Source organism: Crocuta crocuta, unplaced genomic scaffold, assembly GCF_008692635.1.
Source record: "Crocuta crocuta isolate KB4526 unplaced genomic scaffold, BGI_CrCroc_1.0 scaffold131, whole genome shotgun sequence".
Classification (NCBI taxonomy): domain Eukaryota; kingdom Metazoa; phylum Chordata; class Mammalia; order Carnivora; family Hyaenidae; genus Crocuta; species Crocuta crocuta.
Window position 1 is genome coordinate 3,706,955 of NW_027528977.1, and position 15,785 is coordinate 3,722,739.

The 15,785-nt window shown below is 33.6% G+C and overlaps 1 long non-coding RNA gene across 2 annotated transcripts in view; it reads left to right on the forward strand.

The window, feature by feature from the left end:
• Nucleotides 1–15,785, forward strand: part of LOC144225868 (uncharacterized) — a 262,417-nt gene that overhangs the window by 11,390 nt on the left and 235,242 nt on the right. For both annotated transcript variants that reach the window (XR_013333446.1, XR_013333447.1), the window contains exon 2: nt 1,427–1,482. This is a non-coding gene — a long non-coding RNA (uncharacterized LOC144225868). The remainder of the gene's footprint in view (nt 1–1,426; nt 1,483–15,785) is intronic.

A 15,785-nucleotide genomic window follows, 5' to 3' on the forward strand; every position in this document is an offset into this window, starting at 1 on the left:
AAATAGGTTGAACACAAAAGGGACCTTTCAAAACCTAAAAGCTAAAGCTGAAATACATGGAAGATTGATTCAACATTTACCAATCTTCCCTTCTCAGTTAATGTCCCCATCATCTATCCAGTTGTTCAACATAAATCTTAGCAATATGTCTTCATTTTTTTGATCACCTCCAGTCAACATCCAGTACATCAGCAAAGAGCTGTCAGCTCTACCTTCAGAACATAGTCATACCCAGCCATTTATCACCATCTCCAATGTTAGCACAATAGTCCTAGACTTCATTATCCACTACCTTGATTACCACATAAGCCTACTACCATTCTTCCTGTTTCCACACTTGGCTATTACAGTCATTTCTCAACATAGCAGTAAAAATGGTTGTTTTTCAAAGGACGAATCAAATTATAAAAATCCTTAGCTATTTACTAAGAAAGTAAAGAAGCCATCTTAGTCCCTCTCTATACCATTGTGACTTCGTCATAGTTCTTATCATTATCAGAAATAACTTCATTTATAGAACCCATCATTTATTTGTCTTCTTCAGCTTGGATTATAATTTGAATGCCAGGAAGAAAAGAAAATGTCTCTCTCTATTTTTTTTACATTTATTTATTTTTGAGAGAGGGAGTGAGACAGAGCATGAGTAGGGGAGTGGCAGAGAAAGAAGGAGACACAGAATCTGAAGCAGGCTCCAGGCTCTGAGCAAGCATTCAGCACAGAGGCTGACATGGGGCTCAAACACACACACTATGAGATCATGACCCGGGTGGAAATCAGACACTTAACCAACTGAGCCACCCAGGCACCCCAAGAAAATGTCTCAATATCTATATTTCATGCCACTGAATCCTGAACCCCTAGAATGAGAATCCATGGCATAAAATATACAATTCAAAACTTTTTCAATAAATGAAAGAAATGAACACATTTTGGTAAATTTATAGGTGAGAAACAGCAATGTGCTATTTAAATGTATGATATTTATGCTCATTAAAAGTATTTTTTTTTATTTAAGAGGTGTCCACATTATTTGTATATTTTTTCATCAGGCATTTGTCATTTTCTTGCTGGTTTTTATGAATTACATGTTAGGACTTTAATAGACTAGTGAAAGGATGTTCATTTTCTTATTTAACTTCACTTGTGGAATATTCTTTGAAGAGGGAAAAACACATCAAGATTAATTGAAAACAGAAAAGCCTCCATGAGACTGGAGACAGAAAAATTGCAATTTTGATTTTCAAAAACAAAAGTATTTATATTTTGAAAATATAATAGTTTCACGTCAATCTTAGGTACAAATTTAGAATTGATAGTTAAAAGAATGGGTGGCAAGCAACTAGAAATGAAAGCAGTAATTAGTACTATGGATCAACTGGAAAAAAAAAAACCCTTGTTAGACTAAATTCTTTTTCTTTTTTGACAGGCTTACTAGACTGGAAAATCAGAAAAATGCAATGAACAAGAAATATTCAGATTTTGGTAAGAAATATAAGTTTTTCATGGTATCCTTGTGAATAAGAGGGAGAAATAGGAGGTTAATGATTTCACAATTAGATGACTTTGTATTTGATTTAATAACTATACCAAGAGGTTTTCAATTAATGGATCACACTGATCTTGAGGGATATTTTCTTTCATCCTGTGCTTTAAGACAGTATTTTATACAGCAACTTAAGAAACTTTAATGCATATTGATTAAATTTCTCAGTAAATGAAGCTGGGATAGAAGGGGAAATTAAACCAGAATCTACAAAATAATAATAATAATAATAATAATAATCACTGAGCCATGAAAATGTTAAAAAAAGCCATTCTGATCTCAAGTTACATGAATAGAAATATAATATCTACAATACTCTGCTATTTCTGATCTCTTCTGGTCAGATCTCTTGAAAAAGTGTGTTCAGTTCTGGTCAGTAAGATTTAAGAAAATGTGAAAAATAAATAAATACAAATATTAACAAAAATAGCAATGATAATAGACTAGATAAGAAACTAGGATCAAGCTGAATACGGAAATAAAAATCATGTCATATAAGGGAGGTCTCCAGGCTGAAGGAAAAAGTATTTAAGAAAGACACCTTAAATGTTTCACAAATTTGAAAGTTTTTTAAATAGAAAGAGATAGGAACTATTTGAAACTCTAAAAGGAGGAGGAGGAGGAGAAGGAGGGGGGGAGGAGGAGGAGGACAAATGGGTTTAAATGAGAAAGATTTATATATAAAAATCACTTTAATGTTGATAATTCCTTGAAGAAGGAAAGAATACCTCCTGGAAGGTGTTGAAAGCAGAGACTGTAAGATCAAGATAGTGGAAATGTTATCCTGGGATACAGGCCTCTTTAGGTGTTGGACTATCCATCTTTTGCAAATTCACTACCACAAAGAGCTATACATAAAGTGAGTCAAATGGGTCTTTTTAAAAATTAATTTATTATAATTCAAGTTAGTTAAAACACAATGTACTATTGGTTTCCAAGAGTAGAAACCAATGATTCATCACTTACATATAACACCCAGTGATCATCCCAACAAATCCCCTTCTTAATGCCCATCACCCATTTAACCCACCACCTAAAATGGGTCTTTTATAAACAAGATCATTATATAAGCTGCCAATTAAAGTTGAACATTATTAATTAACAATTTTTGCAGTGAAGCTTAGGCTGTTTTCAATTAAATTTAAGAAAATTTAAATAGTTGTTTTTCTTGTGTATTTAGAGCTAGAATTATTGGGCCAAAGAATCTATTGTTATGAATAAATTTACATAAAGTCTTCTGTTTGGGATAAAGAGAGGAAGACAGGGTACAGGAATGAGGCCAAAAGAATGAGAAAGAGATCATAAGTTGTGCTTTTTCTAAATATCCAACTCAGCCACAGAGATTGTTTGTAATCTTCTATAGAGGTAGGCAGAAGGTAAAAGAAATAATTTCAATGAAGGATATTTTTTAATTGAGATGAAATTTGCAGTCAATCAATAAATACTTCGGGGTGCCTGGGTGGCTTAGTTGGTTGAGTGGCAACACTTGATTTCAGTTCAGGTCATGATCCTTGGGTCATGGGATCTAAACTCGCATTGGGCCCTGAGATGAGCATGGAGCCTGCTTAAGATTCTCTCTCTCTCCGGGGCGCCTGGGTGGCTCAATCCCGTAAGCGACCGACTTCAGCTCAGGTCATGATCTTGCAGTTCGTGGGTTTGAGCCCCGCATCAGGTTCTGTGCTGACAGTTCAGAGCCTGGAGCCTGTTTCGGATTCTGTGTCTCCCTTTCTCGCTGCCCTTCCCCTGCTCATGCTCTGTCTCTCTCTCTCTCTGCCTCAAAAATAAACTTCAAAAAAAAATTTTTTTTTTAAATATTCTCTTTCTCCTTCCCTCTGGCCCTCCCCCTGCTTATGTGCTCTCTCTACATATAAAATAAATTTTTTTAAAAAAGTGTGTGTGTTTGTGTGTGTATTTCTACGAGTTTTGACAATGAACTTGAGTATCTACAACGACAATCAAGGTATAGTCCATAACCCCTAAAACATCAGTACTGAACAAGTGTGACACACTCTCTAAGGAGTCTCAACAATACCTCAGAAGACTTTTCAGGGGGATGAAATCCTGCTGTTGTGCAGGTAGAAGATAGCACCTGAGTGGAATTTTCTGTAACATTTCCATACTAACGTTAATGTGACCTCATTTATACCTCTTGGTTGATGAGTCTTAGGAACTTTAGGCTACAAAAGCATACCAAAATTGGTTTAAATAAATAAATAAATACCAGACTCATAAACTAAATACTTTATCAACTGGAATGTTGAAAATAATGCTGACAATCTGAGAAAGATATAAATATACTGTGTTTGTTCCAAAACTCAAGATGAAGGAGTTCAAAGAAAGAAAGCAGGAACTATATGTGGCCATGGACCAGATAGAAATAGATTAGTGGAAGGAAGGAAGTTGTTAAGTAAATAGTTCTATTCTAAGATGTTGCCATCAGATTTCTTTTCTAACCATGGTCATTGGTCAGGTTCATTCTAGTGAATTTCAAGGCACTAGATAAATTCAAAGATGCGCTGAAATCATATTCACAGTGATGTAAATAGAAAGAGTTTACTTAGAAAAAAAAGTTTCGACAAACTTCTAAAATGCTCAGTCAGAGGTTTTTTTGCATTTTTATTCAAATATACTCAATAGCGACAATTTTTTTCTTTAAAGAGACACTATTTGGAAATGATGGTTTCTTGTTTGCTTGTTTTGGTTTGTTGTTTATTTGTTTTTAATGATAGTGACGAGGTTGATTAATAGCTCAGTTTTGCTCAGCCATAAACTGTTACATTTAATATGTGCTCATTGCATATTTCTTGGATGAGTAGTAAAAATTATTTTTAGTTGACTTATGAAAAGATAATTGAAATCTGTGAAACAAAGTTTTCTACCAAGGCCTTGGCCTTACTCTAAAAAAGAATATCTTAGGCTAAATACTAAGTTAATTTGGCACCACATAGCTATAGATTTAGTCAGAAGAATCTTGTCTTATTTTTAGTAGAGAACTATGACTGCACATTCCTTTTGAAGGCAAGAGAGGAGTAGGTACAATTGAGGGAGAAGGAGAATGTACAACATGCCTTAGGACTTTTAGGAAGTAAAATGAATTATTCAGTCAGTATATCTGCCCTCCATGCTCCTTCTTGCAGATTCACTTGCTACAGAACATGTTTAGACACAAACTCACCCAACATGTTTTCACTGCTACTCCAACTGTATCCAAGGCTCTAGGGAAACTTCAAAAGACACTGTCTTATTACTGCAAGGAATTTTCCTTGTGTCCAAAAATTTGTTAACCCTTTACCCATGGGGAGGTGTTCACAGAGAAATAGGCTTTTACTATTCCTGTGTTCAGATGCTACTCCTCTTCCTTTAGCTCTTAACAGGAATTTAAATCGATAGTGTATCATATGGCAAGTAATTCATAGCCCCATCTCTGTAAGGCCTCATGTTAACTGACCTAAGCTATGCTATTGTTCAACCAAAAAAACCTTTTTTGACAAACTTGGGTAATCTTCAGTGAATAGAGATAGGTGAGGGCTTTATTGCCTATCATCAAAATGGAGAGGCATACTACAATGAAAGTAAACATTTGATAGGTTCCTGTTAAAGAGAAATATTTATAACGAAAAGTGTATAAAAACAACCCTACACCTTTTTTGTAGTTTGAAAAGTTTCCTTCCTATTTCTAGATCCTTCAGAGATCTTAAATGGAAGACCAAAGGCACTAATCCTCCCAGAGTAGGCACACTGGCTTGGTGGTCAGGACAGGAAGAAACATGCTCCATTTACTACCAGAGAGACTGAGACCCCAAAAGATGAAATTAGAGAACTGAATTCTTATCCAACGGTAGAAAAGGCTGCAATATTCCAAATCAATCTAACATAAATACTAAATACTCAACTTGTTAAAGGCATTAAAACTAACTCTATAGTTAATGGTGAAAATCAAAATGCAATCCAAATAAAATAGGGGAAAAAGCAAAATGTTGACTCTCAACATTTATAATACTAAAGATATAGCTCCTTAAATATGGCAAGAAAAGAGATAAAAGACATATTGATTGGACAGGAAGAAATAAAACTATCTCTATAGTTACAGATGGTATGATTGTAGAAAATCACAAGAAATCTACATAATAGTCCTAGAATTAGAACTAGTGAGATCACAGGATACAAAATTGGTATTCAAAAAATTAATAGCATTTCTATATACTAATAATCAGTTTGAGAAATGCAGCAATTAAAAGAACAAACACCATTTACATTACTTCAAACAATGAAAAACTTAGATATACATTTGACAAAATACGTACAGGGTATGTATATTAAAATTACAAAATGGAGATGAAAGAAATCAAATAAAACCTAAATAAATGGGGAAATATACAAAGTTCATGCACTGGGAGACTCAACATAATAAATATTCTACCCAAATGCACTTATGGGTTTTTGTTTTCTTTTGTTTTTGGTTTTGAGAGAGAGAGAGGAAAAAACAAAAAACAGTGAGAGACAGAGAGAAAGAGAGAGAAGGAGGGAGAGAATCCTAAGCATTCTTCCATGCTGGAGCCTGATACAGGACCTAATCCCCTGAGATCATGACCTGAGCTGAAATCAAGACTCGGACACTTAATTGACTGAACTACCCAGACACCCCATGAATTTATAGGTTTAATACAATATTTACAAAATCCCAACAGAGTTTTATAGACATAGACAATTCTAATATTTAGATGGAAAGTTATAAGCTCTAGAATAGATCTAATTATCTTGACATAAGAACAAATGGAAAAATCGCTTTGATATTTAGAGTCTACTATGTAGCTGCAGTAATCAAGACATTATCCTTTTGACAGAGAAATAAACACATTGATCCCCACAATGAAATAGAAAACCCAGTAATAGCCCACACAAATATGCTCAGCTGACTTTGTAGGAAGGTAAAAAACAACTCAATGAAAGACTGCCTTTTCAACAAGTGGTGCTAAAAACAACTGGCCAATCAGAGACAAAAAATGGACCTTAACTTAAATCTCACAGCTCATTTTTGAACTTAAATGTAAAACCCAAAACCATAATACCTTTTGGGGAACCTGGATGGCTCAGTCAGTTAAGCATCCAACTCTTGGTTTCAGCTCAGGTGACGGTCTCACATTTCATAAATTTGAGCCCCAAATTGGTCTCCATAACTAGGCATGGAGCCTGCTTAGGATTCTCTCTCTCTGCCCTTCCCCTGCTTGTTCTCTCTGTCACTCTCAAAATTAATAAATAAACTTAAAAAATTAAAAACCCATAATACTTTTAGAGGAAAGAAGGAAAATCTTCAGGATTTCACAGCAAAGTATTCTTAGACTTGGCACAAAAAGTATGATCCATAAAAGGAAAAATTGACTAATTGAATTGAATAAAAATGAAAGTCTTTTGCTCTGCAAAAGCTCATAATTACATGAAAAGACAAGCTATAGATTGGAAAAAAATTTTCAACCAAATATCTAACAAAAGACTGGAATTTAGAATATGTAAAGTACTCTCAAAATCCAATAGTAAAAATAAAATTCAATAAAATGGGCTGAAGATATGGACATATATTTCACTGAAAAATATACACTGAAGGCAAATAAGTACATGGAAAATGTTTAACATTATGAGCAATCAGGGAAATGCAAATTAAAACTACAATGAGCTATCACAACACACTGATCAGAATGGATAAAAAAAAAAGAAATATTGACAAAACCAAGCATCACTGAGCATATAGAGATCCAAATTGCTCTCCATTGTTATAAGAGTGCAAATGGTATAGCCAGTCTAGAAAGCAGTTTAGCAGTTTCCTAAAAAATTAAACAGGCAATTATCATATGACCCAGCAACTCTACTGTCTTTAGCATTTTTCTTTGAGAAATGAAATTTTATGTTCACACAAAAATGTAAACCAGAATATCAATAATAGCTTTATTTGTAATAGCCCTAAACTGTAAACAGCTCAGATCTCCTTCAACAGGTATATGGTTATATAAACACTGGTACAGCCATACTATAGTACCCTTTTCAGCAATAAAAAGGAATAAGCTAATGATATATACAATGACTGAAAATAATCTCTGGAGATTATTTTAAGTGAGGAAAAAAAGACAGTTTGAAAATATTGTACTATATGATCCCATTTACATAACATTTTGAAATGACAAAATATTAGAAATGGATAACATGTTAATAGTTGTCATTGATCAGACCAGAGACAGGGGTGAGGGATGGAGGGAGATGAATACAGTTGTAAAAGGGCAACAGGAAGGAGCCTTGTGATAAAACTTTAGTTTCTTGACTGTAACAGTGGATCACAAATCTATTCATAATATAAAATTGCATATAATTTAAATATACAAATGAGTTCAAATAAAGCTAGAGAGATACATATAAGTGGATGGATTGTACAGATGTTAATGTCCCTTTTTTGATATTGTACTATAATTTTGCAAACTGCTATCATTGGGGTAAACTTTGTACAGGGTGCATAGTATCTCTTTACATTATTCCTTAAAACTAATATATTATCAAATCAATAAAAATGCCAATGAAAAACAAATGGCAGTAAAGACAATGAAAGAACCCCCCCCCCAAAAAGATCAGAAAATAAGGAGAGATTAATGTCCATTCCCTAGTCTTCTATGGATCAATCCCCCTTTATGAATTTAAGGGTACCATGGATTTCAGAAGAACAATATATAAAAAGTAGTAACAACAGAGTCTTGTAACATTATCACAATGAAATATTTTTTACAAATCTTTTACAAGGACACTTAGAAATTAGGACATGGCATTTACAAATGCCATCTTTCTCTTTTCAGTGCCCTCTCCTTTTACTGAAACATTTTGTTTTGCCTGCCAGGCCAGTGTTTCTATCCCACAAAACACAGAGTTCCTTCCTTCCAACCCTCTCCCAAACTCCAACGTATTCCCTGTCCTTGCCTCATAATCTTGAGAGCCTCAGCCTTCACCTATGAAAGAAGGAAAAGAGGCTTCCTAGTTCCAGTACAATAAGAGATTTGGCTACTTTGGCATTAATTTATCTCATAAAACAAGTACATGCAAAGGTGGGGATGAACCTTTCTCAGAAACAAGCAGTACATTTTCATAACATGTGATTTATTAACTGTAAACATTGCTATGACCTTGCCTTCCCTGCCTAGTAACCCCAAGGAATCATTCACTCCAGTGTGAGAAACTCCCTACCAACTGATGGCACTTTCTGCTTTCCAGGACAGATGAAGGTTAGATGAAATCAGATTAGACTCGATGACTGGATCCCATCACCAATAATCTCCACCCTCACAATAAATCTACACACCACAGAAGTAGGCAGAATTTCCACTTACCACATTGTTTCTCCAGATTCTCACATTTCCATTCATCTTTCTCCCTCAGGCCCTGTGAATCCAGTTCTCCATAAAGCAGGGGTCCTGTACCTCCCAGTAGTGCCACACATTCATAATTATGCCTTCCTTCCCCTTCAACATATATCACCCATTATCCATCAGAGCTGCTCTCTGTCACATACCACTTCTTCAAATATAAACAGCTGATATGCCTAAATTTTACTATATCCCTAAAGGAAGGCTTATTAATGAAAAAGTAGGGATTAAGGGAGGAATGCTTGGAGGCTGAAAATTTGTAATGTTTTATACCGGGACACTAAACAAAGCAAAGCAGTAGAATACTGAGGTCAATAGTGCTTCAGTCAGATATTTACTTGATCACTACTAGAGCTAAGTATGTATCTTGGGATTCAAACTACAGATTTTCAATATCGGAGAATGAATGAGCTTCAATACCTTAGAATTAATTAAACCATTCATGATAGGGGCACTTGGGTGGCTCAAATGGTTGAACTTCCGACTTTGGCTTAGGTCCTGATCTCGCTACCGGTGGGTTCAAGCCACCCAGGCGCCCCGTCAAATAATATATTAATTTGATAAGGCTAAATGTCAAATATTTATGCTAGTTTGATAAAAACTTTTAACTGTTGAAAATCATATACACTATTTTAGAGTTTAAAACAAACATAATTTGATTTGCAAAATTTTTTGCCTTAGCTAATTACTGTACCTAATGAATCAAATGAATATTGTCATTGAATCTAACCAATAATAAAGGAAGAGAAAAAATATCGCTAGTTTTTTTTCAAATCACGTGAGATAAGTTAAACATACTAGGAATTATCATTACTTTAACAAAGAATTTTACTTTAGATAATATTCCATATATCAGGAGAGGGGAAGAAACAGCACAAATATTTGCAGGAAAGCATAACAAAATTTACCTGAGGCAATTTCACTACTAATTCTATTTTTTGAAAAAAAAATAATTTAGAATGATTACCTTACCTGGAACTTGTCAAGCTAACTAATTTTCAAAACCCCCCTAAATATTTATATCTTCATAGCCTGCAGTAAGTATTCTATATATCAGAGTAATCAAACAAATTTGTTTAATAACCAATACCTTCAGATTTGAAAGGTCACACAATTCACACTGAATTCCTTCCATATCTCTCTCATGATGTCACATAAACTGGGCTTGAACACCTCAAATAAAGAGAATTCCATGTCTCAGGACAAACAGGTACGTTTTAGGCCAGATATGAAAATTAGAAATTTAGATATATAATGAGTAAAATTTGTGTCCCTATAACTTTCACTTATCAGATACTATTTCTGCCTCATGGAGTACATTCTTAAAAAAGTTTTCATTTCCTTCCACATGACACAATGTACTTGGTAAAGCTTTTATTTCTCACCTTCTAGTCATTAGTTTAAACAGCAACTGCTCCTCAAAGTGTGCTTTGTATTATATGATTCCAGTGCCTTTGACCATCGTGGAGACATGCCTCTGGGCAGATTTCAATTAGTGCATAGTCCATTTAAATTATGATACCCAAAAGTGAATGCAATATTGCAGGTAAGAATGAAGGATAGCTCAGTGTTATCATTACTCTCACACAAGGGATTTCTTAGAATGCAACTATGGTCATCTTTTAAACATAATATCAGACTCAGATTTATATCAAATCTCTTCATTAACTCTTTGACACCCCATATGCACATGACCAATAAATCTCATCAGCTCTTCCTTCAGATACATTCAAAATCCACAGCAATTTCCCTCTGTGATTTAATGGTGAAAAATGGAATTGTCTCATGTTAGTTCAGGGCATCATCTGTCACCAGAGCATTGCAACAATCTCCTATCTGGTTTGTTTCAAATCTTGCCCATTACAATCTATTCTCCATACAGTGCCAGAGTGTTAAAGTGAGCCTTAAAAAGAAACCAGATCATATCGCTCCTCTATCTACTCAAAATCTCCCCAATATTTTTCCATCTCACTTTGAATTGGATTTGGATTTTGCATTTCTACTAAAATATAAGCTCTATGAGGGAATGGATTTTTGTATACTTACTGATGTATCACCAATCCTTAGAATAGCATCAGGCTCTTAATAACTCTTAATAAATAATAATTAATTGTGACTAAGGCAATAAAATCATTTTCATAATTGTTGTTACACCTAAGTCACAACTCTTTCATCTGCTATGCTAGATTTCATTGCAGGACCTTATTGAGCTTCATATGGTATATAGAAAAATACCTTAAAAGATCTAAGACAATCAAGATGTATTTGGACTAATAGGATAATTAACCAACTGGTTAGATGCAAAATCCAATGTATTTTCCTTATTGTAATAAAAATCAATTATGAAATACAATGAAGTAATACTCTCATAATACTAAAAAATATATTATTAGCCTAGCAAGAAACTTTAAAACAAATATACTAACATATCAAAAGCACTATAAAATGGTACTTATGGGGGCACCTGGGTGGCTCAGAGAGTTCAGCATTCAACTTTGGCTCAGGTCATGATCTCACGGTTTGTGAGTTCAAGTCCCACCTTGGGCTCTGTGCTGACAGCTTAGATCCTGGATCCTGTTTCGGATTCTTTGTCTCCCTCTCTCTCTGCCTCCCCCCTGCTCACACTCCGTCTCTCTCTCTCAAAAATAAATATACATTAATAAAAGAACATCTTTTTTAAACAATTGTACTTATGCACAAAAATAACCTTCATAAATGGACAAATCTGACATGGTCTGTAATAAATACTATATAGGAGTCAATTTCTCCACAATTAATTTATAACTCAAATTATACTCAGGAATGCTCAAGATAAAATGGAGAAATCTGTGTATTTGGGGGAATCAGCTTATAGAATATTAGCTGAAGTTTTGGGAAAAAATTTGAAGGTTTAATGAATTAAGCCAAGCAGGACCAGTCTAGACCAACCAGACAGAAATGGAATTTTAATGTTTAACCAAGAGAAATATAATTAAACTTTAAAAATCATTATTTTAATAATCATCATTAGCCATCTTTTTAGCTTATCATTATCTTTTAGTTCATAATCTTTCAACCAATAAATAAATATCCTTCCCACTTGCACATAATCAACATAATTTATGATCATACTCTCAAAGTGTGTTAATACTTTACTCAACCAATATTTATCTGTTTATCTGTCTACCATGTTGCAGTGCAAATCATTGATATAATGTTAATTATGGCAATTTTTCATATGGCTCTTTATTATAAATTTTCTTCCAAATTGATACTTATTAACTGTTTTTTTTTTATATTTCTCAGAATAAGCTTAAAACATGGTTTTCCCTCCAGATATTCCATTCATATTTTCTATACTGCTTTAAAGTACCCTACATGTAGTGGTAATGCAATACACAATAATTTAATTTTTATATAATCTGTCATTTCTCCATATTGTCTATAAACATCTTATAAGAAGTTGTCGCAAACTACCTACTAATGTTGAGACAGTATTTTTTGCCACCTTTCTAATTTAATAATATATAAATTGTATAAGGTATTGATGCAATTACTCTAAAATGGCTTGTTCTTTGCCCATTCACATGGTTCTTAGTTATCACTGATTCATTTTTCATGTTATCCTAAAGCATCCTTTTAACAATATTTTCTGAACTCTTCCCCTGTATTGATGTGAAGCTCACCAGTCACTTCGTTTTCTGGTTATTTGATTTGGTTTACTGCCCATCTTCTGGAACCTCTCCCAGTCTCTGTATCTCTCTAAAGCTCTGGCCGAGCTTCAGTAATCTCATTTAAGTATACTTACAGTGCCCTGAGCTGTAATTGCAAACTTTATTTGATTAAGCTTTATTTTAATTATTTCATCTTGGCTTTCATATTCCTCTTTCATGACTTGCTGGATATACGCTTCATTTCAAGTTTATGTTACGGTCACACCAACTTGACAGATACCATCAGACTTTGCATTCCTTTAGGAAGTTCATGCAAAATTACATAGTGAATTTTTGTAACAATACTTCTTTTTAACATATCTTCAGAGGACTTAATCAGTTTACAGAAAAGGAATGACTTGAACATCTAGAAATGCCAATTTTATGGAATCCATCTCATTAAAGGATTTTGCCTGGTCTCTATTCCTGCCATACATGAAACCCTATTGTTATCTGTGTGATGACCATGAGAATAAAGTTTAAAGCTTGCTTTTTTGCTTTTATTATACTTCCATCACATCTCCTTTATCACTTTACGATGTCATACATATAGTGGTCACATATATATGTATACAACATACAGCACCTTTGACTCCTCAATAACAGAAGTCACCACAAAATTTAATTAAAACATTATAGGTTTTAAAAACAAGAAGCAAATCTAATTGAGAAAAGGATTAATAAAAGTTTAATAAACAAAAATGTATGTATTCAAATGTGATATTATGCTCAGTCAAATTGGCAGAAGGTTTTTTTTTTTTCTTTTCTACTTTATTTTTTAGTGAGAGTTTTAAATTCAGGTATATGTAGCATATAATGAGCATTGCTTCTGGGAGAGTTCTGGTGTGTGTGTGTGTGTGTGTGTGTGTGTGTGTGTGAAAATTTTAACATATGAAAAGATAAGAAAATGCTTTTAATTTAAAGAAGCAACCAGATGTATTTATTTATTTATTCATGGTTATTATTATTCTTTTTATAATAGTTAAAATTGTGATTAACCAAATGCTTAAAGTATACAATAATGTGAGCTGTTTGCAGATATATTTTGAGATACTATGCAGGTATATAAATTGAGTTTTTTAAATTTTTAATAGTAGTAAAAATATATACACCTTAAATAAAAACCAAAGATAAGAAAAAGCTAATTTATATGTATAGTATGACACCTACTATATAAAAGGAAGAATCTGAAGGAAGTGTATGCAAAACTATAATGATTATTTGTAAATTATAATATAATGAATAACTTTTATTCACGTCAATATTTCTGAATTCTCTATTTTCCTAGCATATTTTTTCAATAGTTATATATGCATAAGTTGTTTAAAATTTTTAAGATAAATCCCACAACTTTGAAAAGCAATAAGATGACAATAATGACCATTCAGTGTCCAGAGTTGTGACAAATACAATTTCATTTTGTACCATATTTAGATGCCTACTATTTTTATTTTTAACTAGGAACTCCAGCTCTCCAGATTCTGTAATTGTTTATTCTCCAAAAATAATTGCAGCACCAAAATGTCATTCACCCAGATTTTAGATCTCATTTGAATCCTAACCCCACAAAGTAGCCACAATTTCACTCCAACACACCAATAATGAACTGAGAACATGAAAATAAAAGATTGATGTGTTTGTTTAAAAAGGCCTAATATGTCATGCTTGGCTAATGCTGCTCAACTTCATCAATGATAAGGAAAAGAGAATGTTCATAATGAAGCATCTACTGCACATACTTCAGTGATAGGAAGTGACATGAGAAGCACAGCATTCACTATTCTCTTCAGATTCAATCTTCTGAACCATGTTGCTCTGGACAAGTCATCTTTTAATCATTTAGAGAGCAACTGAGAAACTTGATGCTTCAATAGTAGGACCCAGCTCAAAATTTAATTAAGGCATTCCAGGTTCAAATAACTGAATGGAGATGTAGACCTAATCAAAAACAAGGAAAGGAGGGGCAGAGGAAGGGAGGGAGGGAAATAAGCTTAAGAAAACTCTACTAGCTTAACATAAAACTAAAACATTCAGGCAACAATATTTATTTTTAGACTTTATTCTTTCCACCTGTATCACCTATCCTTTCCAAATTCCTTAAACAGCCACAATAAGGAAAGCTATAATTTAATCAAGTGTGTGTGCTTTACCTGCCTGTACACAAACTGTATATTTGCTACCAACATACATTTTTTGGGAAGACACTCTTTTTCTCTATAATGTCATCCTTGAACTATTAGACATCTATTTTCCAAGCATTTCTAGTTTCCCTCAAAAACCTAAAAAATTGACTTTTCTGAATTGTACTGAATTTGAGATCTTTATACTGTACAAGAATATTATTTATTCTACTTTTTGTTTTAATCTTACAGAGATTGCTGGAAAAAAATCCTTTCCTTACTGACACTCAATTTTTGAGCCATTAATTCATGTGTGCTAGTTTTTAGTATTTTAATGTGAGGTCAGTGGCATATCTAATACATGTAATATATCTGTAATGGGCTTGTTTTCCTGAGATGCCATTGCTTGCCTCAGCATTTTTCTTATCTCTTTCTACCTTAGTAAATTTGGATGAACACTTCAAAAATACATGCCTATCACTCACATATTTGGTGATCAAAAACAGCTTTGGTCAGTTTGGAGGAATTCCTTGAATAGGTACTTATTTGTATTCACGTATTAAACATCCATTAAGGAGGATGGGCTAAATGGGTGATGGGCATTAAAGAGGGCACTTGCTGGGATGAACACTGGGTGTTATATGTACCTGATGAATACTTGATTCCAGTCCTGAAACAAACACTACACTGTATGTTAACTACCTTGAATTTAAATAAATAAATTAAAAAAAAAAAACCATATCTCTTAAATGAAAAGCTAGGTAGTTTTTCCATTTTCTTCCTAAAAATCAGAATTTAGGCACAGGTCTTGACCCAGGACCAGTGTTCATATAGCTTCTCATTACAAGGAGTCGGATGGCTCTCTGTTGGCTCCATTAGCTGATTCCTACCATGCCCTGTCTTTTTTTTTATTACCTCCTGGTCTAGCTCAGCCATGCCACTGGTTTGCTGTTAGTTATATCTTCTCACTATTGTAACTGCACCTTACTCACCAATCTGGTGATTTATTTATTTTTTTACTTTTATTTATACA